Genomic DNA, 24,106 nt, shown 5'->3' on the forward strand with positions numbered 1-24,106 from the left:
TTTCTTCTGCCTGCTTCTTTCTTAAAGAAAGGAATAACATTTGCAATTTTCCAGTTCTCTGGAACTATTCTAGAATGTAGTGATTCTTGAAAGATCATTAATAATGCCTCCACAATCTCTTCAGCCATCTCTTTCATGACCCTGGGGTGTAGTCCATCTAGTCAAGGCAACTTATCTACCTTCAGACCTTTCAGCTTGACAAGCACCTTCTCCTTAGTAATCCAACGACACTCACTTATTCCCCCCAACACTTCAGAATTTCTGACATATTGCTAGTGTACTCCACAGTCATACAAGTAACACTCCCCATTTGTTATTTACAGTTTAAAATACCCTTTATTAATATCAAATGATTCACTTAAGTCACTTGCTGCAGTAATTATGCACATTGAAATACTTATTGATTTAAAAAATGTTACTCTATTAGAATCCATTTAATGCAAATTAGTCCTCCAGAGATCTCTTTCACTTGGGAGGAAGACCCAAATACTTATCAACCATTGCATCAGTTTCCTCCCTTGTGGGGCAGAGGTCATATTACTTGACCTAGTGTGTGTTATCCTTTGTGAATTCAAAGTAAACCCCTGAGCTCCCGTTTGAAAAAGATCACTCTGCAAAGATGTATTTTCTCTGAATATTTGGTCAATGGGGAAACATAGGTGAAAGGAATGCATAATAATATCTGGTAAATGTTCAGGTTTATGGTCTTGGAGGAGTAGTATCATTCACCACAATCATAATGTTCTAGTGAAGCCTGCCAAGCCAAAAAAATGAATAATATTAACTTATCTAAAAAACAAGGCAGAGAAAACAAAGTTACTGCTTAGATAAGTTAATGTAAAGTCCATTAGCTATTAAGTACTATTTCATAGGTAACAGGAACATTAAGTATGAATAAATGTTATAATTAAATAACAACTCTATATGAATGTGTGTATAAACCACCAGGGTGGACAGAATGAAGAAACATCTACTCTTTTCAAGTTAAGTTGCAAGTCTGTAAAAGTTCTGGTGTAACATAACCTTGGTGCAACTTATGTAGTTTGAACTGAAAGAGCTTCTGTGTGGATTTGGAGTTGCTCAATTCTCCACACAAACTACCATTGAACTGGCTGAATACTTGCACACAATATCAATCTGCCAAACCATGCAAAGGTTATTGAGGATGTGGGTGAGGAGCCACAAGCACATCTGTGGTTTAATGAAAAAGCATAGTTACATTTAAATAAACTATAAATAAACTTGTAAGTAAACAGAAATAGCACAAACATCCCTACAAGATCTTGTTTTTCATTGTTGCATTGGATCCAATGCCAAACACGTGAATTAGCTTTACAGCAACAGAAATCACTGTGACTAAGGAAATCCAAGAACTACTGAGCAGGGATCAAAATGAGATAATAGAAATAAAGAAGAAAATGCTCAAGCAGCTCTGGAAAGAAACTGAGTTTAAGATTCTAAACCAATCCCATGGAAGGAAACATCTGAAACATTAATCCTCGATGAATACTACCAAATTTTTGCAGTATTTTTAGCTTTCATTTTGCACTTTTATTTTAGAAATGTAGCATCAATACATGACATGAAGAATATTATGCTGTAAGATTATTGATCTGACATATTAGCCCTGTTACTCTCTTTATTGATGATATCTGATTAGGTGAGTACTTTCTTAATGGATTGTTTATCTAGTTAGACACATTAAAAGATCTCAATCTTATTTCCAATTTTGTCTCTCCATGGATGGACTAAATGGATGTTCCTATTCCCTGCTTTCTGCTCTAATTTTGTTTCTTTTTCATATTGGGAGTCACTTAACACTTAAAATCAGCAGCTTAGTATCAACTGAATTGAGTGAGTCAATGGGCAGCCAGTTAGTTCTGTCACTCTAACATATACTGAGAACGAGGGACTTAGCCATAAGTTACTGGGAAAGCACACTGGCAATCTGCCAAAATTTAAAATTTGGCTCTAATATCTCAATGGAAGCTTGAAAATAATTCATTATTATGCCAGTTTGTAAGTGTATTTATCTCATTGAAATATTTCAATCTTGCAACTAAAATAGTAGTTTCATAAATATTTATAGATAATTTTTAAAACCACCATAAACAACATCCAGCTGATAAATAAGAATCCAAATACAGTCCACAGAGGAAAAAAAGATTAATAGTTCACTGAGTGTCAGGGTGAAATGTTGCTGAAATCTTTGGAGACTTGACTCAATAAGAGGAATACCATAGTCTGAATTGCAGCCTGTTCTTAGCAGCAGTTTCACTTATTTCTTTATTTTATATTTAATAAAATTTGAGCAGTGCCAACAGAGGATGTGGGTGTCGCCAAAAGGGTCAGATTTCCAAAAGACGAGAGCATTCATGGATAACAAAATCATTGCTGGGGGATGGTCAGTTTTATGAGTTGACGCATTATTCATATTGCAGGGAATACTGCAAAGCAAGTTTAGAAAATAAGTGCATACATCAATTAAGCGTCTCAGAATATTGTCCAATACTTTAATGGGCTTCACAGAATTAAGTGCTTCTAGGGTGACATTGCCACGTTGGCAACATAAATAGCTGTTCTCCAGTGGATGACTCGCACAAGCACCCAATGAAATGAAAAAAAAACTGTTGGTGAGGGAGATATTTTGTCAGAGCCCCAAATTCTTCAAATAGTGTCACATATAAAATTGAAACAATATCAGAATAAAGCTATTGATATGCAGTACGACTTGTCATTGAAATATAAGCTGAAAAATTCCACCATTTTTTCTACAATTGGGTTATGTAATTTACCTCCTTTTATATATTTTATATATTAATTACCTTGTTTAACCCTTGTTAGTTGTTAATATAATTCACCTGTTCTTTAGCTACAGGAACGTTATCCTGGTGTTCACCATCTCCAACATATCACATAGTGCTTCTCCTTTAGTTAAGAGAGGTATTGAGAGTAAAAGGAACTCTTCACAGCCAGTTTTCAAGAGAAAAAACAATTAGTGCTGTTCTGAAGACCAGATTAATTTAAGAGTTTCTAATGGGTGTTACGTACCCCGTATCTGGGTCACTTATCAGCAAAGATAGAGAGGTACGTTGAAGTCTGATGGTACTATTTTTAACAGTATTTATTGAAAAAAATACACAAAAATAATATCAATGCAAACATACATATAATGTACGTTGTCAATACTAAATCTAAATGCGTGGGTATAATAATAATAAATAAGAAATTGCTCTATCGTTGTCTGGGGATAATGTATTGTCCGATATATAAAATATATATAAGTCACTTTTGTTCATTCAAGCTGCAGCTTTTGGTTGGAGAAAGAAACGGATTAAAACTTGCCCATTCCTTTTATGATGTTGATCCTTCGAGAGTCGTTGGGGCTGATTTCTCCTTCAGCTAAGCTGCCTTCTGTGGTAGGGCCTCAATCCCGGGGCAACGGGAAAGGACACACGTGGGCCCTCCACCGGCTGTCGCTATTAAACGCCGTCACGGAACTTCTAGCGTTTCTTCTGGTGCGTGTCAAGGGCTGTTCCCCAGACCCTCTTTTATCCTGACTCACAGGGTCTCAGATGTCAATCAGGGTGGAATGATGCCACACCCCCCAACCAGCCCACGTTGCCTGAGGGCTTCCACGAAGTACAGTATTCAATAGACAATTCCGTCTCCAAGAGACAATGACCTGTTCCGTTGCTTTGTATCGCTGGGGCCAGGACATTCCAAACGTCTCTCTCTCATTTCCTGGGTCTCCTGACCTGACTTAATAGCGATCTTGCGATTCTCAAAAAGGAGGGGGGGCACAGGCATAACACCCCCTTTCTTCAGTGCGTTTTTTACCATCAGAAAAAAAATGAAGTAATACAGAGTCTTACAGGATTTTAGAATCTAACACCATACAAAAGTTTTTTTTTCTACAGGATAATACAGTTATACATTCAATTCAGTATCTAGATGGTTACCAATTACATTGTCACTTTCTTTAATATCTTAACATCTTGTACCTTACTAAAGTCTTGTAGCATCAGACTCCAATTTAATAACCACCTATTGTTAGGTCTTATTTTTCTTTAGCCAACAAAAACTAAAGAATTGTGATCTTAGCTTACGGGTATACTACAAAAGTTCATGCAAATACTAATCTTTATGTTGCTTTCAAACTTAACAGGCAGGCTTCCATGGGGGTTGTCTTTTATTATTCACATGCTTTGTCGAAATCCCTTAAAACCGGCTTCTGCCATTTAAAAATGGTGTCCCATTAACCCTCGCCTCTTTTCCGGTTAATTCCCACGTGGGGACCTTGTGCACCCTGGCGAAATAGGCTTTCGCCTGCTCCTTCCATAGGAGTTATTTTATCAACAGTGTTCCAAACTTAGACCATTTTCCGAATTTCCACCCAATTCTTTAATTTTACGCAAGTTGCTAGTAGTCTTTTTAGGACCCTTGAGGCTGTTAGTTTTCAGTTTAAACTCTTTGTTCAAACAGCATTTCAAATTCTGCCTTTTCACACCACACTCTGGAATAACAATAGCGTGTGGGGTCCCATTACCTTCCAACTCAACCTGTAATTGATTCACAGGCTTCGTGGTATCACACCATTGTCTCTGTAGCCTGATTGCTGTGTTTGATATCAGTCCAGCCTTTAAATTTTCTTCATTCAATTTGGGAACTACGTATTTCCCTTCTCCTTCAATAATAATATTCATCTCCCCACTTTTGATCTCCTCACTAACTTCCAACACACCTTCGAGCACGAACACCTGAGAACTCTCACTTCCCACTATTACCAAGGTTAACCCTTTCTTCACTGAACCAAGTCTATCTGACCCACAAGGACTGCATTCCTTTTCAACTGAATCAAATACCTCAGACTTCTTCTGAGCTCCATTACTAGGTTCAGTACCACATGCATCCACATCTTGAACACACTCAAATGGGACATTCGCCTCTTCCAGGCTTTCATACCCGTACCTGGTCCAAATTCTAAATTCCCCTGATTCTCTCAGCTACTCTCTGGGCAACTCCCTTCCAGAGTAAACTCAACCCCGCAGGCTGAAACAACCTCATCTGCCAACCCAGCAGATTTCTTCAGGGTAAGGGCACCCTTTTCATCTAGGATTGCCCCCACTTCATTATTGGGAACACCTTTAGAATTGTCCACTTCTTCAAACAGTTCTGACAAACCAGACAGATCATCCAGGTCCAACCTGGACCTTTTAACAGCTTTATCTGTTTCTCAACTTTACTTTGTGCCTCTTTCCTCCTCACTAAGGGCAGGTCTACCTCCTCTCCCTTACTCTCGTTCACTTTACTACTCTTAGTTTTACCACCCTCTAAACCCTTGTGGTACAGGGTTGGTAAAGACGTCTCAGCCAAATCGAAACTGGCCGGATTTAAACTGCTCTTGTTCTCAGCTGCCTTTCTCGACATGCTGCGAGTGATCGCGCATGTGGGATAGATCTTGGAATCTAGGGGTGGGGCCGCAACACTCACCAGCCGGCTGGTCATCGTCATTGCTGACCAAACCTTACCACCAGCTAATTTGTTACCGAGAAGGACGTCCGCGTCAGTTCTCGGGAAGTCTGGTCATACCCCTATTTCAGCTGGTCCAGACACCAGCTCACAATCCATAATGACCTTATGTAAGGGCACCATTTCTGTCCCTTTTCCTATTCCTTTCACAGCTACCATTCCCGTCTTGTGACCAAAATCCAGTACCTTACTGCTAATCAATGATAGTTCAGCCCCCGTGTCTCTCCAGATCCGCACGGGAACTGGTGTGTCTCCCTCCCTCACAGTCACGGTTCTGTTTGACATACAAGTCTCTGACCCTTCTTGTGCTCTGTCTACCCGGGGCTCTCTTGTTGATTTACTGATTACCACGGCGCATCCAATAGGGACTGCTGCTTTCCCTTTTCCTGTCTCTTTCCTTGGAGCAAAGCACCTAGATGCAATATGCCCTCCCTTTCCACAATTAAAACAGGTCAAGCCCGGAAATCTCTGGCTGTCTTGCCTTTCCCACTCAATCTTACCACTAGCTCCCGGCAGGACCTCTACCTCAGCCGGCGGGCTTTCTCTATCATTCCCATGGTCTCTCTGGGAACTTTTATTCGAGGAAAACTTAGTCTTATGGGTTAGGGCATATACATCAGCAAACCTAGCAAATTCTGAGATGGACTTATTCGGCTTCTCATTCAAATACATTTGGATATCCTCTGAAACACAACCTTTAAATTCCTCAATCAGAATTAACTCCCTGAGACGCCAAAAATCCTCTCCCACTATTTCTGCTGTACACCAACGGTCCAAGAGCACACCCTTCTCATAGACAAACTTGGTATACGTCTGATTCCACCCTTTCTTTAAATTTCTGAACTTTTGTCTATACGCTTCAGGTACTAATTCGTAACTCTGGAGAATGGCCGCCTTTACTTTGTCATAACTCTCTGCCTCTTCCTCCTCCATGGCCAATGCTGTATATGCCCGCTGTGCCTTCCCTTTTAACACACTTTGTAACAACGCTACCCACTGCTCTCTGGGCCACTTCTGATTCACTGCCACCTTCTCAAAAAGCAAGAAATAACTATCAACATCCGTCTCCTCGAACGGAGGTACTAACCTCAACTCCTGACTAACATTAAACTGCTCCTCTCGGTCTGACCCTTGATTTCTTCGCTCTTGCCTTAACTTCTCCATCTCCAAGTCATGTTTCCTCTGTTTCTCTGCCTCCCTCTCCTTCTCGGCTCTTTCCTTTTCTTTCTCAGCTCTCTCCCTCTCTTTCTCGGCTCTCTCTCTCTCCTTTTCAGCTGCTTCTGGCTTTTTTTTCTCAGAATTTCATGCTCCCTTCGTTTCTCAGCCCTGTCCTGCTCCCTTTTCACCTCTAACGCCTTTAGCTGGAGCTCATGCTCCCGTTTCACCTCTAACTCCTCTAGTTGGAGCGCGTGCTCCCTTTGTTTGTCGGCCCTTTCTTTCTCTCTCGGCTCTTTCTTTCTCTTTCTCGGCTCTTTCTTTCTCCTTCTCAGCTGCTTTCAGCTGCTTTAACTTAATTGCATGTTCCAACCTTAATTTCTCCAACTCTAACTGAGCCGTCCCACTAGCTGGTACCTTTTCAGGGATATTTTCCAATACCTCGGTTGTAAACACATTCTTCCCAATATAATACTGAGTTATGGCCCTCCGCACCTCCCGCTTTTTCATTGACAACCTCACCTCTGGGAGGTTTAGCCCTTTCGCCAGATTTATCAGGTCCGATTTGGTGGCCGCCTCTAGCGCCTCTAGAGTCGGGTTTTCTATAAATTCATCCACGTCCATCTTTGCTGGTTTCCTGTCTGGCTACCCGCGTAACCAGATCCAAGTTTGGACTTACAAGCCTGATTCACTGGCCTCCCAATTTGGTGTCAAATCTCGAGACGAGAACCCCAATTGTTACATACCCCGTAACTGGGTCACTTACCAGCAAAGATAGAGTGGTCTGTTGAAGTCTGATGGTACTATTTTTAATGGTATTTATTGAAAAAAATACACAAAAATAATATCAATGCAAACATACAGATAATATATGTCGTCAATACTAAATCTAAAAGCGTGGGTATAATAATAATCAATAAGAAATAGCTCTATCGTTGTCTAGGGGATAATGTATTGTCCGATATATAAAATATATATAAGTCACTTTTGTTCATTCAAGCTGCAGCTTTTGGTTGGAGAAAGAAACGGATTAAAACTTGCCCATTCCTTTTATGATGTTGATCCTTCGAGAGTCGTTGGGGCTGATTTCTCCTTCAGCTAAGCTGCCTTCTGTGGTAGGGCCTCAATCCCGGGGCAACGGGAAAGGACACACGTGGGCCCTCCACCGGCTATCACTATTAAACACCGTCACAGAACTTCTAGCGTTTCTCCTGGTGCGTGTCAAGGGCTGTTCCCCAGACCCTCTTTTATCCTGACTCACAGGGTCTCAGATGTCAATCAGGGTGGAATGATGCCACACCCCCCAACCAGCCCACGTTGCCTGAGGGCTTCCACGAAGTACAGTATTCAATACACAATTCCGTCTCCAAGAGACAATGACCTGTTCAGTGGCTTTGAATCGCTGGGGCCAGGACATTCCAAACGTCTCTCTCCCTTTCCTGGGTCTCCTGACCTGACTTAATAGCAATCTTGTGATTCTCAAAAAGGAGTGGGGGGCACAGGCGTAACATGGGAAATACAAGGGCTAGAGTTTTTGATGATGGATCAAGCAGACAGAAGGAGCGTTTTAGTCAGGTTTATTTAGTGGTTTCATTTGGCACTATAATGAAATTAAATAGCAAAGGGCTAATTGTCTTTATCAGTTTTCCTTTCAAATGTGTTCCTTTATTGCAGAACAGTTTCTGAATTTTAACCCAAATGGCCAGGGCTCACCTCTGACCCTTTGTCAGACCAACCCTCGATCCCCTGCAGTTTGCCTACCAGGAGAACAGTGGAGTCAAAGTGCTGTCATCTACCTGCTGAACGGAGCTAGTTACATTTGCATAAGCAGGGCAGCACTATGAGGATCAAGTTTTTGTTTATTAATTTTTTATTAGTTTCTACAATGTGACAAAGCAAACAATAAAAAAGAGGTTTATGCAGTGCAAAACAAACGTATCAAACGTACAGTTCATAACAGTTAAGGAAAGGCACCTATTGTAGAATCATATAAAGTTAGTTACCACCCCACCCTCCCACTACCCAAGTCCAAGCTAACCTTACGATATATAAAAAAGTCAATCAGAACTTTTATCACCACAGAGCTGTATTTATAAAAAGAAGATATATTGCCTATTACCTGAACTATAATATGTTTACGCATCAGAAAAAACCCGTAAATCTTAACCGGAAGAGGCTGGAAGTAAGGGATTTAAATGCAAAAGAAAAAAAGGAGGGATGCACCCTTAATCTAAACGGGAATAATGAAAATAGTCAAGAAAAGAAGTTCCATCTTTTGGAACTTCATGTCTGAATTAAGAAGTGAATAATGAATCTTTTCAAGGTCTAAACAGGACATAATGTCTCTGAGCCATTGAGCATGAGCGGGTGGGGCAGCATCTCCACCTAAGAAGGACTGCACGTCTGGCCAAGAGAGAGGTGAAAGACAATGTACGACACTCAATCGGAGTCAGATGCATGTCAACCTCTCCCGAGGATCCGAAAAGAGCAATCAGAGGATTAGGTTCCATACAGCAATTAAGCATATGAGATAAAGTTAGAAAGACATCTCTGCAGAATTTCTCCAAGCTAGGACAAGCCCAATACATATGAATAAGGGAAGCCTTGAACCCTTTACATATCGCAGCAGGGACTAATATCAGGATAGAACCATGATAATTTAGTTTTAGACATATGAGCCCTGTGTACAACCTTGAATTGTAAAAGGCAGTGGCGAGCACATTATCTTTTATAATCAATCGGACTGCCCAACATGGTTGGCAATGCAGTTGAACTCTAATAAGAATCTCTCAATCTCTGCACTTCTTGGATCTGCACTTCCTTGCCATCTGCCGAAGCCAATTGTTAATCCTGTCATCAGACACACTCTGAGAATATGGGCTCAGTTCAGAAAACATCATGGTCTTCACGGTTTCTCTCTCTCTAGTCCTATTCTACATAATCATCTTTTTCAGCCTTCTATGCAGGATTTAACATTTCAAGACTGGCACAGAAAGAACATTAGGTGCTTTGAAGATCTTTTCATAGATAAGCGCTTTGCAACTTTTGAACAACTGTCTGTAAAGTTTGGACTACCTAACACTCATTTCTTTAGATATCTCCAAATTAGACATTTTATTAACCCCTTAATACCAAACTTTCCTGAGGTACCCAATAAAAACTTTGCGGATTTGTTTCTTCATATGAATCCATTGGGTAAAGGTTTAATTTCTACTATTCGAGATATGTTATCGATGTTGAGGCGACAAAATTAAAACTGCCTGGGAGCATGATTTATATTTTCCTTTGTCCATTGAGGTTTGGGATTCAATTCACAAGTCAGTTAATTCAGGATCAAGTTTTTTTGATTTCTCAAGCGCCTTCAATGCTGGGGGAGAAGCTCCGTTCAATGCAAATTGGCACTTCCATTGTGTCCTGGATAATGGACTACCTGACTGATAGACCAGTTTGTGTGGCTTCAAAGTTGTGTGTCAGACATGGCTATAAGAAGCACTGGGGCCCCACAGGGGACTGCATTGGCTACTTAAACACAAAGTGCACTGCAGATGCTGTGGTCAAATCAAGATGTACAAAAAAGCTGGATGAACTCAGCAGGTCGTGCAGCATCCGTTGAAAGAAACAGTTAACGTTTCGGGTCGAAACCCTTCGTCAGGACTAAAGAAGGAGGGGGCAGGGGCCCTATAAAGACGGTGGAGAGATGATGGAAAACCAATTAGAGGAAAGATCAAGGGGTGGGCGAGGGGAAGCAGGGAGGGGATAGGCAGGAGGGGTGAAGAAGGAATCTAAGGGGAAAGGACTATGGGTAGTAGAAGAAGGCAGAGTCATGAGAGATGATAGGCAGCTAGAAGAGGAGACAGAGTGAAATTGGGATGGGGGAAGGGAGAGGGAGGGAATTACCGGAAGTTGGAGAATTTGATGTTCATACCAAGGGGCTGGAGACTACCCAGACGGTATATGAGATGTTGTTCCTCCAACCGAAGTTTGACTACCTTCCTGTTTACATGGTTTACCATGGACTTAAGATACAACATGGAGTCATGTCATCTGCAGAAATTCTCTGATGACTCAGCAATAATTGGGTGTATAAAGGACTAACCGGAGGATGATTACAGGGTCTTGGTGGAGGACTTTGTCAAATAGTGCAAGCTGAATCATCTGCAGCTCAACATCAGTAAGACAAAGGAGATGGTGATGGATTTTATACAAACTAAGCTTGCATTGCTTCCTGTTACTATTGATGGCGAGGATGTGGATGTAGTGAGGACTTACAAGTACCTGGGATGCAGCTGCAAGACAGACATGAGTGGAGCACCAACATAGAGGCTATTAGACTCTATAATGACTCAACCTATAGCCGGGGAAGTGATGACTCCTGTTAGACTGTTTGTGGTAACTTATTTTTTATTCTTTCTACTTCTCTTCTAATACTGTGATCAATGAATTATCTATCTATCTATTTATATATCTATCTAAATAAGTAATATACAATTCACAAGAAGTAATACATGTGTGTATTATCTACAATGTGTATCAGGGCAAAGATTGTTTAGCATCTACAGTTTAAAAACTTGCATTACTGAAAATTAACAAATGCTAAAGTTTCTTAAATACTGGCAAAATTTGAAGCTGCTATTCTCTGGTGTTCCCTCACTTTGTTGACAAAGGGTTAACAAACAAAGATTCATTTATTATCAAAGCATACAACTCTGAAATCCTTCTTCTCCAGATAGCCATGAAACCAAGAAAGAAAAGAACCAGCACGATCTTCAATCCCTAAATTCCCCCTCACCGCACAAAGAAATAAACAAAAATGGAAAAAGCACATTGACCCCCAAATTCCTCTCCCTCCCATTCAAAGATGAGAAACATCAGATGAAAAACACAGAATATAAAAAAAACTGTAAGACTAAAAGAAAACCCATTGTCCGAGTCCAGCAGAATGATCCCACCAGTGGTCAAAAAGTAGTCTCGCCTCTCTGGCAACAGAACGATCCCACCAGCGATTTAAAGACAGGCAGCTGCTGCTTACCTTCCACATCCACCTCGATGTTTCAATCTCTCTCATTGCTTTAATCGGCAAACAATAGAAGCTTTAATCAGCAAAATGGAGTTGAATGTTAGCTCACAGCCCAGTCCTGCAGCCTTCTCTCCATCAGATTCCCGCACATTGCCTCTACCTCCTGGAATCCTCGTAGAGACTGCAGAGTACTGATACATCCAAACGATTTCCAAACTGCAAATTCAAGGCTCCAACAGTTCCAGAATCACATTCAAGATGAAAAACAAAAGTAAAAGGTATAAAAGAAGTGAACTATTTGGTTTCTGTCAAACTGTCATTCATTCTTCAGGGTTTTCTCTTCTGTTTGGAGTATGTCTGCAGACAGTAAGAAGTGCAGATTGTACATTCTCTGACATTAAGTGGAACCATTGAACTATTGAACTATCCAGAAGACGTTGACCGTGGGAGCTTTGTATGCGATGGAGCATTGGCTGATCGGCAGAAAACAGAGAGTGGGAATAAAGGGATCCTGCTCTGCCTATCTCCCAGTTACCAGTGGAGTTCCACAGGGGTCAGTGTTGGGACTGCTGCTTTTTACGATGTACGTTAATGATTTGGACTATGGGATTAATGGATCTGTGGCTAAATTTGCCAATGATAAAAAGATAGGTGGAGGAGTGGGTAGTGCTGAGGAAACAGAGAGACTTAGATAGTTTAGGGGAACGGACAAAGAAGTGGCGAGTGAAATACAATGTTGGAAAATGTATGGTCATGCACTTTGGTGGAAGGAATAAACAGGCAGATTATTATTTAGAAGGGGAGAGATTTCAAAATGCAGAGACACAAAGGGACCTAAAGGTTAACCTCCAGGTTGAGTCAGTGGTGAAGAAGGTGAATGCAATGTTGGCATTCATTTCTAGAGGTACAGAATATGAGAGCAGGGATGTGATGTTGAGGCTCTATAAGGCACTTGGGAGACCACACTTGGAGTATTGTGTGCAGTTTTGGGCTCCTTATTTTAGAAAGGATATACTGACATTGGAGAGGGTTCAGAGAAGATACATGAGAATGATTCCAGGAATGAAAATGAGAAACATCTGGCAGCTCTTGGGCTGTATAACCTGGAGTTCAGGAGAATGAGGGAGAATCTCATAGAAACATTCCAAATGTTAAAAGGCCTGAACAGATTAGATATGACAAAGTTATTTCCCATAGTAGAAGAGCCTAGGACAAGAGAGCATGACTTCAGGATTGAAGGATGTCCATTTAAAACCGATAAATTACTTTAGTCAGAGGGTGGTAAACCTGTGGAATTTGTGGAGGCCATGTCATTGGGTGCATTTAAGGCAGAGATAGATAAGTTCTTGATTAGCCAGGGAATCAAAGGGTATGGGGAGAAGGCAGGGGAGTGGGGATGACTGGAGGAATTGGATCAGCCCATGATTGAATGGCGGAGCAGACTTGATGGGCTGATTGGCCTGCTTCTGCTCCTATATCTTATGGTCTTATGGGTGCCATCTTAACCGGCTTCACACCAGCCAGTGGGAATGTAATATAGGAGTTCGTCATGGTGACCAGGAAAGCTACAAGCAATGCTATGTGTGTACTGACTGAGCATCCAGTTGTGGCAGTAGCAGAGATACCCCACACTGACCCACGGTGGCTTGTTTATTTTTCTCTAACAATGGACTCATCGCTTAGTTTATAGTTCAGCCTGTAACTCATTTTAGTGTTGCTCATAGCAGCCCTAAACCTGAGCAGGCAGATCTCTCCCATTACTTCAGTAGTTGCTGCTACTTTTTCACCAAAGTTATCAAGAAAAGGGCATATGATACCATTTCACGTAACTATATTTTAAGCTGGAAGTAAATGCCGTTGTATGAAGTAAATCACCTTTTATGGGTAGTAGGATAAAAATGACTGTAGCCAAAATTACTAACATGACAGTGGGCTTTGTTGGATTATGCCTGGCAACACTCATTAACCACCAGACCTGACCTTGCCCTGTGTTGGTACATTCTGAGAAAGTGCAATGCCATTTAAATTCCCAAGGTTCTGGGTGTAGCAGATACTTGCAGTAACAGGCCAGTGGTAGAAATAACCTTTGGTGCACCATTGCTGTAACTTTCGAGCATACCCTTAGGGTCACTGAACTTCTAGACATATGTATAACTGACACTCGGATGTTGACTCATTGTTGAGTGGGTTTTCAGAATCCTAGTAAATTCAGTCAGCCAGATGATATTACAAATAGGTTTAATTCTCACCATGAGCAGCAGTTGAAACATTACTGTTCCAAAGACAAGAAGACAAGTCATTTCAAGGAACACATGCAAAATACTGGAGGAACTCAGCAGGCGAGGCAGCATCTATGGAAAAGAATAGACAGTCAATGTCTCGGGCCAAGATCCTTCATCAGGACTGGAGAGAAAAGTTAAGAAGTCAGCGTAAGAAGGTGGGGGTGGGGAGGAAGAAGTACAAGATGGTAGGTGATAGTGAAACTGGCAGAGGGGGAGGGGTGAAGTAAAGAGCTGGGAAGTTGATTGGAAAGAAGGACATTCTATTCACCAACATTTAATATTGCAGTAACATTTGAGTATTATTGTAAATATACTGTTTGATTCAACAGTCTTGTTCATTTGAATTAATAACTACAGGCTATATGCACATTATATTTGTGTGCCCTTGCTCAAAGTAAAGAACAGAGTTAGCTCACATTCCTGGCTCTCTTATTTTCCTTCCATTTAATTAATGTTTTGGAGTTACACAACACAACAACCATATTTACTGTTCACTGTGTAATTCACAGACAACATCTTGCAGAAAACACCTAAGTGATTGACTGTACAAATCGTAGCGGTGAATAAAACCAAACCCCATTCTCATAATTCTCGACTATTTCAAGAGCTTTGTATTGAGAATGATGAATAGTTTGAGCCCTTGCTGTTGCACAAGAATTCTGATGGTTCTCAAAAGGAAACCACTTTTCTGCACATTTTAAAACTGTGATAAAATACTTTAGACTTGAGTGCTTTGTTCGGTAATCATCTCCAGGTTATTAGGCACGACATTGTTTATTTGTCAAAATTATTCACAAATTTTAATGAAATCAATTGTAAGGAAATAGTGTGAATCTTACTGAAGTCACATCAGTCTTCTCCATATTTCTGACCAAGTTAACCCTATTTAACTGCAGTCACAAACTTTTCTGATTTCCCAGCCTGTCTGAGTTGAAAAGGGAAGAAAAAGATACCAGATGATGATCCTCAAGTATACTGTGCTTACCTGGGTGAGCTGCATAAACCTGTCAGAGAGATTTCAGACTGGGTAATGAATCCATTCCTGAACACTTGTAATGAGAGATTAACAGGAAGGATGGAGGAAGAACTGATCTTGCAACAAAATGACATTGTGCTGAAGCCAAGGTTTAAAAATTCATATCAAGACTTCTGGTAGCAGAAAAAAATCTCTGAATGCTATCCTGCACTGTGGGAAAATGTCAAGGTGTTCTTTATTGCCTTTCCAACACCATATTTAGTGGAGCACGGTTTCAGTGCAGCCACCAAACTTCCCTTCCCAATGAAACAGACTGCAAATTACTGAACGTGGACATTTCAGACTCCTTCTGAATGACATTCAGCCTGATGTTGAGAAGCTGATATCACTGCATCAGGTTTATCTGTCTCATTGAAAGGTAAAAAAGCAATGAAGCAGTGAATAGTTGGACGACTAACACACACTCTAAAATTGATGAAAATTGTTTTAACTATATTTAAATAAAGAAATAATTTTATTTGTAGCTTTAAATAGATTTGAATATTTTTTTGCAAATGTTTGTCACTGCTTTGAATTTGCAGTTCCTATTTTCCTTCACTGTGTATTGTATAACAAAATTTTTTATAGTTTTTATATAATAGCTGGAAAGGGAGATGGGGCACCGGGGATGTTGGCTGGGAGTCAAGAGAATGATAACCCAAAAATGGTTTGGGAATCACTTTATAGGCCTTCCCTGGAATTACTAAATTTGGGACATACTGTGTACTCTTCTCCTTTATAATCCTCAAGGTACACTACTGTTCGATATACCTTATAAGTTAATGAGGCTCCTACCTAATTCGGATAAATCTGGCTGCCCTTGTACATAGCATTTGTAAATGGTCAGAATGTTATCAGGTTTGATCAGAGAGAAAACTGGCACAATTTTAAGCCCACGAACCACATTTCTGCCACACATGCTTGTAGCAGTACATTGCTTATCCAGACTCCCACAATTGATTCTCCATTCTGTGCTTTGTTGATGGGAAGAAGTCACCAGGGGGACAGAGGAAAGAATTAAAAGGATGCTTACAAAGTCATTTTGAAAAATTGAAAAATCTCCACTGACTTCTGGAAATTCCTGGCCCATAATCACTCAAAATGGAGCAGTAACCTTCATGTTGGCATTGAGAACTCTGAATCCAGATAGAACTTCAGCATGAACAATTGAAGGAACACACCTCACAAACTATCCATCTACTTGTTTCATTAGGCATTTCCTTCACTTTACTGGACTCACCAGTTGTCTCAGCATTTACAGAACTAAAGCAACAAACGCGAAAATGCTGGAGGAACTCAGCAGGTCAGGCAGCATCTATTGAAATGAATAAACAGTCAATGTTTCAGAAGAAGGGTCTTGGCCTGAAATGTTGACTACTTCCATAGGTGCTGCCTGACCTGCTGAGTTTCTCCAGCATTTTGTGTGTGTTGCTTTGGATTTCCAGAATCTGCAGACTTTATTTTGTTTTTGATTTACAGAACTAGATTGGAAGTAGGTCATTCTTGATCCCAAGGATTGCTTGAGAAAAAAAACTTGCTTATGAAGTCAAGGAGCCTGGATTAAATGGTTTGGCTGATGCTTTCAATAATTAGACAGTACTGTTGTTAAGTAGGTCAGTGTCCATATAGCTTCAGTCTATTTTCTTGAGGACACTGTGATTGAAATCCAGAATATTGCTTCTATCAGAAGGTTGTCAGCAGGAGAATTGATGTAAGCATTCAGAAGTATAACACTGGATTTGATTTTTACAAATGATCAATGTACCTTCTGTACTTGGTAATGAAAATTATTTTAAAATTCATTCTGCATTCTTTCCTGATTCAGCAATAGGCAGTTGCCGATGTATTCACAAAGGAAACAATGTACAGGTGTTGAACCACAAGAAATCACTTTATTAGATTTATACAGAACATGCAAAACAGAAAGGAAAAGGAGTGGTTACTGAAGTGGCGGTACAGAGCACAAACTAATACTTAACATCCACTAACCGAGCTGATCTGCAGAACGCTGACAAACTTCCGTGCAGCCTACTCTCTCTATCTCTCTCTCAATATACTCTCACCCTCTCACATACTTGTCCCTGTCCTTCTCCATCTTTACCACTAATACTAGTCCTAAGAGGGGGTTTTTCCCCCACACTCTCTTCTTCTCAGTTCTCCTTCCTTACTTCTCTCTCTTCTCTCTCGCAAAGGAGTTGCTGCATTTTAAACCCTTCAAAAGCCCTTACTCTAGTACTTTTCATGCATTTGGTATCTGCACCTGCACAATGACCTCAACTTCCCCAGACAAAAACGTCTTTCACCATTATCCACTCTAAAAGCTGTAGTCCTGTACTCCCTGGATATATTGTGTGGACAAGTTCTCTTGTACTTTCTTGAAACAATCCCACTCCAAGCAAACACCATTTTGTCTAACAGATTCTCGTTTTATTTTAGTCTATACCGAGCAGGAGTTACCCTTACAGTCCACCGCTTGATTCCCCTTTGGCACATTATAAAAAATTAAGTCCAAGTTACCTAGAATTATTATAATATAATTACTTAAGCAGTTGGATTATAATATGAATTCCATGTAGACAGTAAGCTAAAATAAACTGCATTAGTAGCACAACTAATATTATGATTAGTTCATATTTTATATTTACAGGTGATCAATCTATCTTTTGTACTTTTGCCTCAGATTTTCACCATGGGTCATGTGGTTATCTGACAAAAGCTGAATTCTAAAGATTATAGCAAAACAAGAATACTCAAGGGGCTGATATTACAAATAATATGAAAGACTTGAAGTTACATCTTTGGATAATTATATAAAATTCTCATGCTTTAACTCCACTTTAGAAATGACTTATTTGACCTAGGTCACTCTTAACTCCCTCTTTATCTCTTGTGCTGTTTTCATTAAGTTTGCCTCTATGAAATGCCTAGAGATGGTTTTCCATTTTAAGGTTAAACAAACACTCGAAGGAATTTCAGATGAATGCAATAACTTACACTATTCTCCAACAGTGTCATATTAAAGCCAATTTTATTTTGGACAATAACTTTAGCTTTTCTTTCCAACTGGCTCTGGTGAATAACCTAATAACAGCTGCTCAACACCAGTCAGTCAGGTTATAGAACTGCCAACACACCTTTCAAGTGATTGCTGACAGTGTGAATGTCAGACTTATTACTGAGCTCTGTCATCTAAAGTGCTAAATCAGTTGCCAGTGCCAGAGTGACTGTACATTTTATAATGGCATTATTTGGCACACTAGCTATCTTTGCCAGATACCTAATCTTAGAAAATAACTTGGCTTCTACTTTATCAGAATTCACGAACAAAACAGTGTTCAAGATAATTTTCTGGTATAGTCAGGAAACAATGCTATGTGGCACATGACATTGGAAATGAGGTTTTTTTCAGCTTTAGTTCACTTCATGAAAAAAAAGAAACAAGTTCTCTTTGGCGTTTCAGAAAATAACAATAACAGCATTATAAAAGGCGCCCTAAACATTTTACTGATCTGGTAGCAATAATCAATTATAGATTACTGGGGTGCTACGGTAGTGTAGCAGTTAGTGCAATGCTATCATAGGTTTGGATTTCAGAATAGAATTTCTAATGGCCTCTTTAAGAAAGCTTGTATGTTCTTCCTGTGTGTGCATGGGTTTCCTCCAGGTGCTCCGGTTTCCTCCTACATTTCAAAGGTGAGCCATTCAGCACGTTGATTGGTCTTTGTAAGTTATCCTGCGATTAGGCTTGGTGTTAAACCGGTGGATTGCTGGGTGGCGTGGAAAGCCTGTTCTGTACTCTATCTCTAAATAAATGGGGCAAGCTTTGAAGGTGATGATGAGATGAATCCCAGGGTGTGGTAAACTATGTGTATACCTGTCTGGACATGCCCCTCTGCTGACTGATCTTGTGGCTCCTCCCACAGACCCCTGTATAAAGGCGATTGGAGGCACTGCTCCTCCCTCAGTCTCCAAGATGTTGTGGTCACTTTTGCAGCTAATAAAAGTCTGTCGTTTGCCTCCCGTCTCTGAGAGTTATTGATAGTGCATCACAGGGGAATCCGAGGGGACCAATATTCTTATGGGCAGGTTTACTAAAGCTGTTGGGAGTGGTTTAAACTAATATGGCAGGGAGATGGGAGCCAGGATGATAGAGCTGAGGCTAGGTCAGCAGGTTTACAAGTACTTGATGAATGTAACATGAATGTAAGGAAGGGCAAACAGATGATTGGGTACAAATGCAGACAGAGCAAAGACTTAAATTGTATCACAGAGACAAAATTCAAAATGCCGAAGAATGCAGGACTGGAGGTGCTGTATTTAAATGTGTGTAGCATTCGAAATAAGGTGGATGAAATTGTGGTGAAATTAGAGTTATGTCGGTATGACATTGTGGGCATTACTGAGTCATGGTTGAAAGAACGCCATATTTGGGAGCTTAACATCAAAGGGATCAAAAGGACAGGCAGGAGGGCATAGATGGTGGTGTGGCTGTGTTGGTAACAGATGGAATTACATCTTTTGAATGAGGTGACATAGGGCCAGAAAGCATTGAATCTTTGTGGGCTTTGAGAAATTGCAAGGTTACAAACAAATTCTGGAAATCATATATAGGCCTTCAAGTAGTAGCCAAGATGTGGGGTTGAGATTGCGAAGGGAGCTGGAAAAGACATGTAATAAAGGTAATGGCACAATTGTAATGGGGGACTTCAGTATGAAAGGGAATTGGAAAAATCAGGTTGGCGTTGGATCGCAAGAGAGGGAATTTGTTGAATACCTACAAAATGGCTTTTTAGAGCAGCTTGTGCTTGAGACTACTCAGGGAAAGGTTGTCTTAGATTGGGTGTTGTGCAATAATCCTGACTTTATTAGAGAGCTTAACGTAAGAAGCCCTTAGGAAGCAGTGATCATAATATGACTGAATTCATACCGCAATTTGAGAGGGAGAAACATAACTCACATGTATCATTATTGCAAATGAATAAAGGAAATCACAGAGGCATGAGAGAGGAGCTTGCTCAGGTGGATTGGAGGAGGATGCTGGCAGGGATGACGGTAGAGCAGAAATGGCTGGAGTCTGAGGAAGACTACATTGTGCAGGGTGGCAGTGGTTTTTTTCACGAGGCTGACTTGCGAGCTCGACATCACCTGGTACAGCTGGAGAGCGTGCTCGTGGTGGCCTGTCACTGGATCGAACTCGGGAACCTCCATTCTTGAGCCTGGCACTGATCTCACTATGCCAGCAGCCAACCATTGCACAATGTAACCAGTGCATGAAAGATAATAAAGTGGAAAAGCCTTGCACTGAGACGATCCCACTCTCTCGGCCTCAGAAGTCAGGATCCAGTGGCACGAAGAATCGTTACGTCTGGCAGCTGCCTTGGCTGCATTGGATGGCCACGTCTTTTTAAGTGCTGTGCTGCACCCTGCACACTCCACGATGCACTGCTGCAACGCCTTCTCAGCCATTGAACCCCTGGGGTCTCCTCCGCCTGATCCACCGAAGCAGTCTCCGCTTGCTGGGATGAGCAAATTCCTATCTCACTGAGGGTTTCAGACCCGTTGGCTACCCTCAACAAGGAAAGTTAAGGACTACACAAAAGCCAAGAAAATGGCATATAAGGTAGCAAAAGTGAATGGGAAGTTGGATGATTGGGAAGCTTTTAAAATCCAAGGAAAGGCAACTAAAAAAGCTTTAAGAATGGAAAAGACGAAATATGAGGGCAGATTAGCTAATAATATAAAGCAGGATACCCAAAAGGTTTTCAGTTATATAAAGAGGAAAAGGAAGGTGAGAATTGATATTGGACCACAGGAAAATGATGCTGGTGAGGTAGTAATGAGGGACAAAGGAATGAGTACTTTGCATCGGTCTTCACTGTGGAAGACACTCGCAGTGTGCCAGAGGTCCGTGAGTGTCAGGGAGCAGGAGAAAGTGCCATTGCTATTATAAAGGAAAAAGTTGAAGGAAAACTCAAAAGTATTAAGGTGGATAAATCTCCTGGACCAGATTGACTCCATCCCAGAGTCCTGAAAGAGGTTGCTGAAGACATAATGGATGCATTGGTCATGCTCTGTCAAGAATCACTTGATTCTGGCAATAGACCTGGAGGACTGGAAGGCTACAAATGTCACTCCACTCTTTAAGAAGGGAAGAAGGCAAAAGAAAGGAAGTTAAAGGCCAGTTAACCTAACCTCAGTGGCCGGGGAAGTGTTGGAGTCTATTATTAAGGATGAGGTTTCAAGGTACTTGGAGACTAATGATAAAATAAGTCAAAGTCAGCATGGTTTCCGTGAAGGGAAATCTTGTCTGACAAATCTGTTAGAGTTCTTCAAGGAAGTAATGAGCAGGGTGGACAAAGGAGAGGCAGTGATTGTAATTTATTTGGATATTCCAAAGGTGTTTAATAAGTGGTCACATGCAAAGCTGATTAACAAGATAGAAACTGGCATGGATAGAGAAATGGCAGACAGGCAGGAGACAGCAGATGGGATTAAAAGAAGGCTTTTCGGGTTGGCTGCTGGTGACTAGTGGTGTTCTTCAGGGATCAGGATTGGGACTGCTGCTTTTCAATGACTTAGGTAATGAAATTGATGGCTTTGTGGCAAAGTTTGCAGATGCTATGAAGATAGGTGGAGGGGTAGGTAGTGCTGAGGAAGCAATACAATTGAAGCAGGATTTAGACAAATTGCAAGAACGGGCAAAAAAGTGTGAGATAGAACATAGTGTTGAGAAATATATGATAATGCATTTTGGTGGAAGGAAAAATAGTACGGACCATTATCTAAATGGGGAGAAGATTCAACCATCAGAGGTGCAGAAGGACTTGGGAGTCCTTGTGCAAGACTCCCAGAAGGTTAATTTACAGGTTGGGTCTGTGGTAAAGAAGGCAAATGCAATGTTGGCATTTATTTCAAGTGAAATAGAATATAAAAGCAAGGAGTTAATGCTGAGACTTTATAAGACACAAGTCAGACCGCACTTTATTGTCAATAGTTTTGGGCCCCATACATCAGAAAGGATCTGTTGTCATTGGAGAGAGTCCAGGGGAGGTTCACGAGGAAGATTCTGGGAATGAAGAGTTTAACATATGAGTGTTTGGCAGCTTTGGGCTTGTACTCACTGGAATTTAGAAGAATGCGGGGGGATCTCTTTGAAACCTACTGAATTTTGGAAGGATTAGATAGGGTGAATGTGGAGAGGATGTTTCCTGTTGTGGGAGTGTTCAGAACTAGAAGGCACAGCATCAAAATTGAGAGGTGACACTCTAGAACAGAGGTGAGGAGGAATTTTTTTAGTTGGGGAGTAGTAAATCTGGAATGTTCTGCCACAGGCTGCGGTGGATGCCAAAGTCTCTGGGTATATTTAAGGCAGAAGGTGATCACTTCCTGATGGGTCAGGACATCAAAGGGATGCGCATGGGGTTGAGTGGGAACCGGGAGCAGACTCGATGGGCTGAATGGCCTATTTCTGCTCCTGTCTTATGGTCTTATAATAGACAAACACATACATCTACTTGCAAGTTTTTTAAATGCAAATTGAATTAAAGTTACCTCCATTTTTTAAGGATATGATACCTTGTAACTGAGGTTTCCTTACAGCTCGAATCCTATTCTGAATGCTTTAGAAAAAGTGTCCTTCCCACATGAAACTCCAAATGCAATTAGTACATGCTGATTTAATGAAAACATGAGGAAGTTGTACACAATAGAAACCTAAAAGGGTTGGGTCAATTGAAGGAGACTGTTCAGAAATGAACAAAAATTCAAAAATAACCTCTTCTCAGGCTTCCAGCTGGGTGCAAGTGTGGATTATAACTCACGTTATGTTGACAACTCTGCCATCTTCACCAGGGTTGATACCTAGACCGGTGATATTTATACCTCCATAGTCCATCCCTCCTGATTGGTTAGTTCTCATCCAATCAGGTTTCCACTGGACTAGACTTTCCTAGGCATAATCCCTGCTGAAGATGGCAGAGTTTTTCATTCGAAGCATCAGTTATAATCGATACCTGTACCCGGCTTGAAGTCCAAGAAGAGTTTATTTGTCATATCTGCTGGGAAAGCACTAGATCCTTTTTCAAAAATTCACAAAGCTTTTGGAGAACCATTACAGGTCATTGCAGACTTTTCTAGAGCTGAAGAAAAGCTACAGCTGATTGATTGCAGCCTGTGCCCTTCCACAGCACTATCCTCTTAGTGAGGAGTTGTGTATAGATGGTGGGTAATAGATCTCTCCTGCTGTTCACCAAAATGCCAGCTCCTGTTAAATGATATTGGCTCCAGTCTTTACTGGAGGTAGAGATGCTTTGTCCACACAAGCACAACTAAACTTAACAATTGGGAAATTTAGTGATTGGCTTAACAATTGCTGCTTATAAGTATACCATTGCAATTATTGAAAACATAATAAACATTGAATCCAAATCCACTTTGACCTAAATGTCATTTTTACACATGCTCTAAAATTCAATGAAAAAATTTGCATTACTTGAACAGGTGGAACATTTTTGCTTGGTGTGCACAGTCACAATTACCATAGATTCTCCTCTCTTGTTCTGCAAAGTTTGCCAAACCTGACTTTGAACCAATACTGTAACTCTAAAACAAGCTAAGCAATTACTGCTGGCATATCCAAATAGTGCTGGGCATGTTTCCCCATTTACTGATAACTTTTATAGACAAGCTATTATAGATAAGTATTTAAATCAACTAGGCCTCTTGTACTTTCAAATATCTATTATATCATCCCTCAACCTCCTTCACTCTAGGGAAAACAAGCCCATCCTATTTGATCTCTCCCTGTAACCAAAGTCCTCTAATACAGGCAACATCCTAATGAATCGCCCTTTTGCTTTCCACTGTGCAAGTAGCCTTGGTGAAAAGCTTCTTCAAAGAGCATTAAATTTCTTGATAACAAATCCAATAAGTCAAGTTGTGAAACATCCCTCCAGATATTAGAAATCTAAAACGTAAACAGAAAATGCTGAAAATACCATGCAGATAAGGCTGAAACTGTGAGAAAAGAAAGAGAATTAATGTTTCAGATCAAAACCATTCAATCAATGATGTAATTGTTCATTAACGTCTCTTTTTATGATCACA

The sequence above is a fragment of the Hypanus sabinus genome, chromosome 6 (assembly GCF_030144855.1).
Source record: "Hypanus sabinus isolate sHypSab1 chromosome 6, sHypSab1.hap1, whole genome shotgun sequence".
Classification (NCBI taxonomy): Eukaryota; Metazoa; Chordata; class Chondrichthyes; order Myliobatiformes; family Dasyatidae; genus Hypanus; species Hypanus sabinus.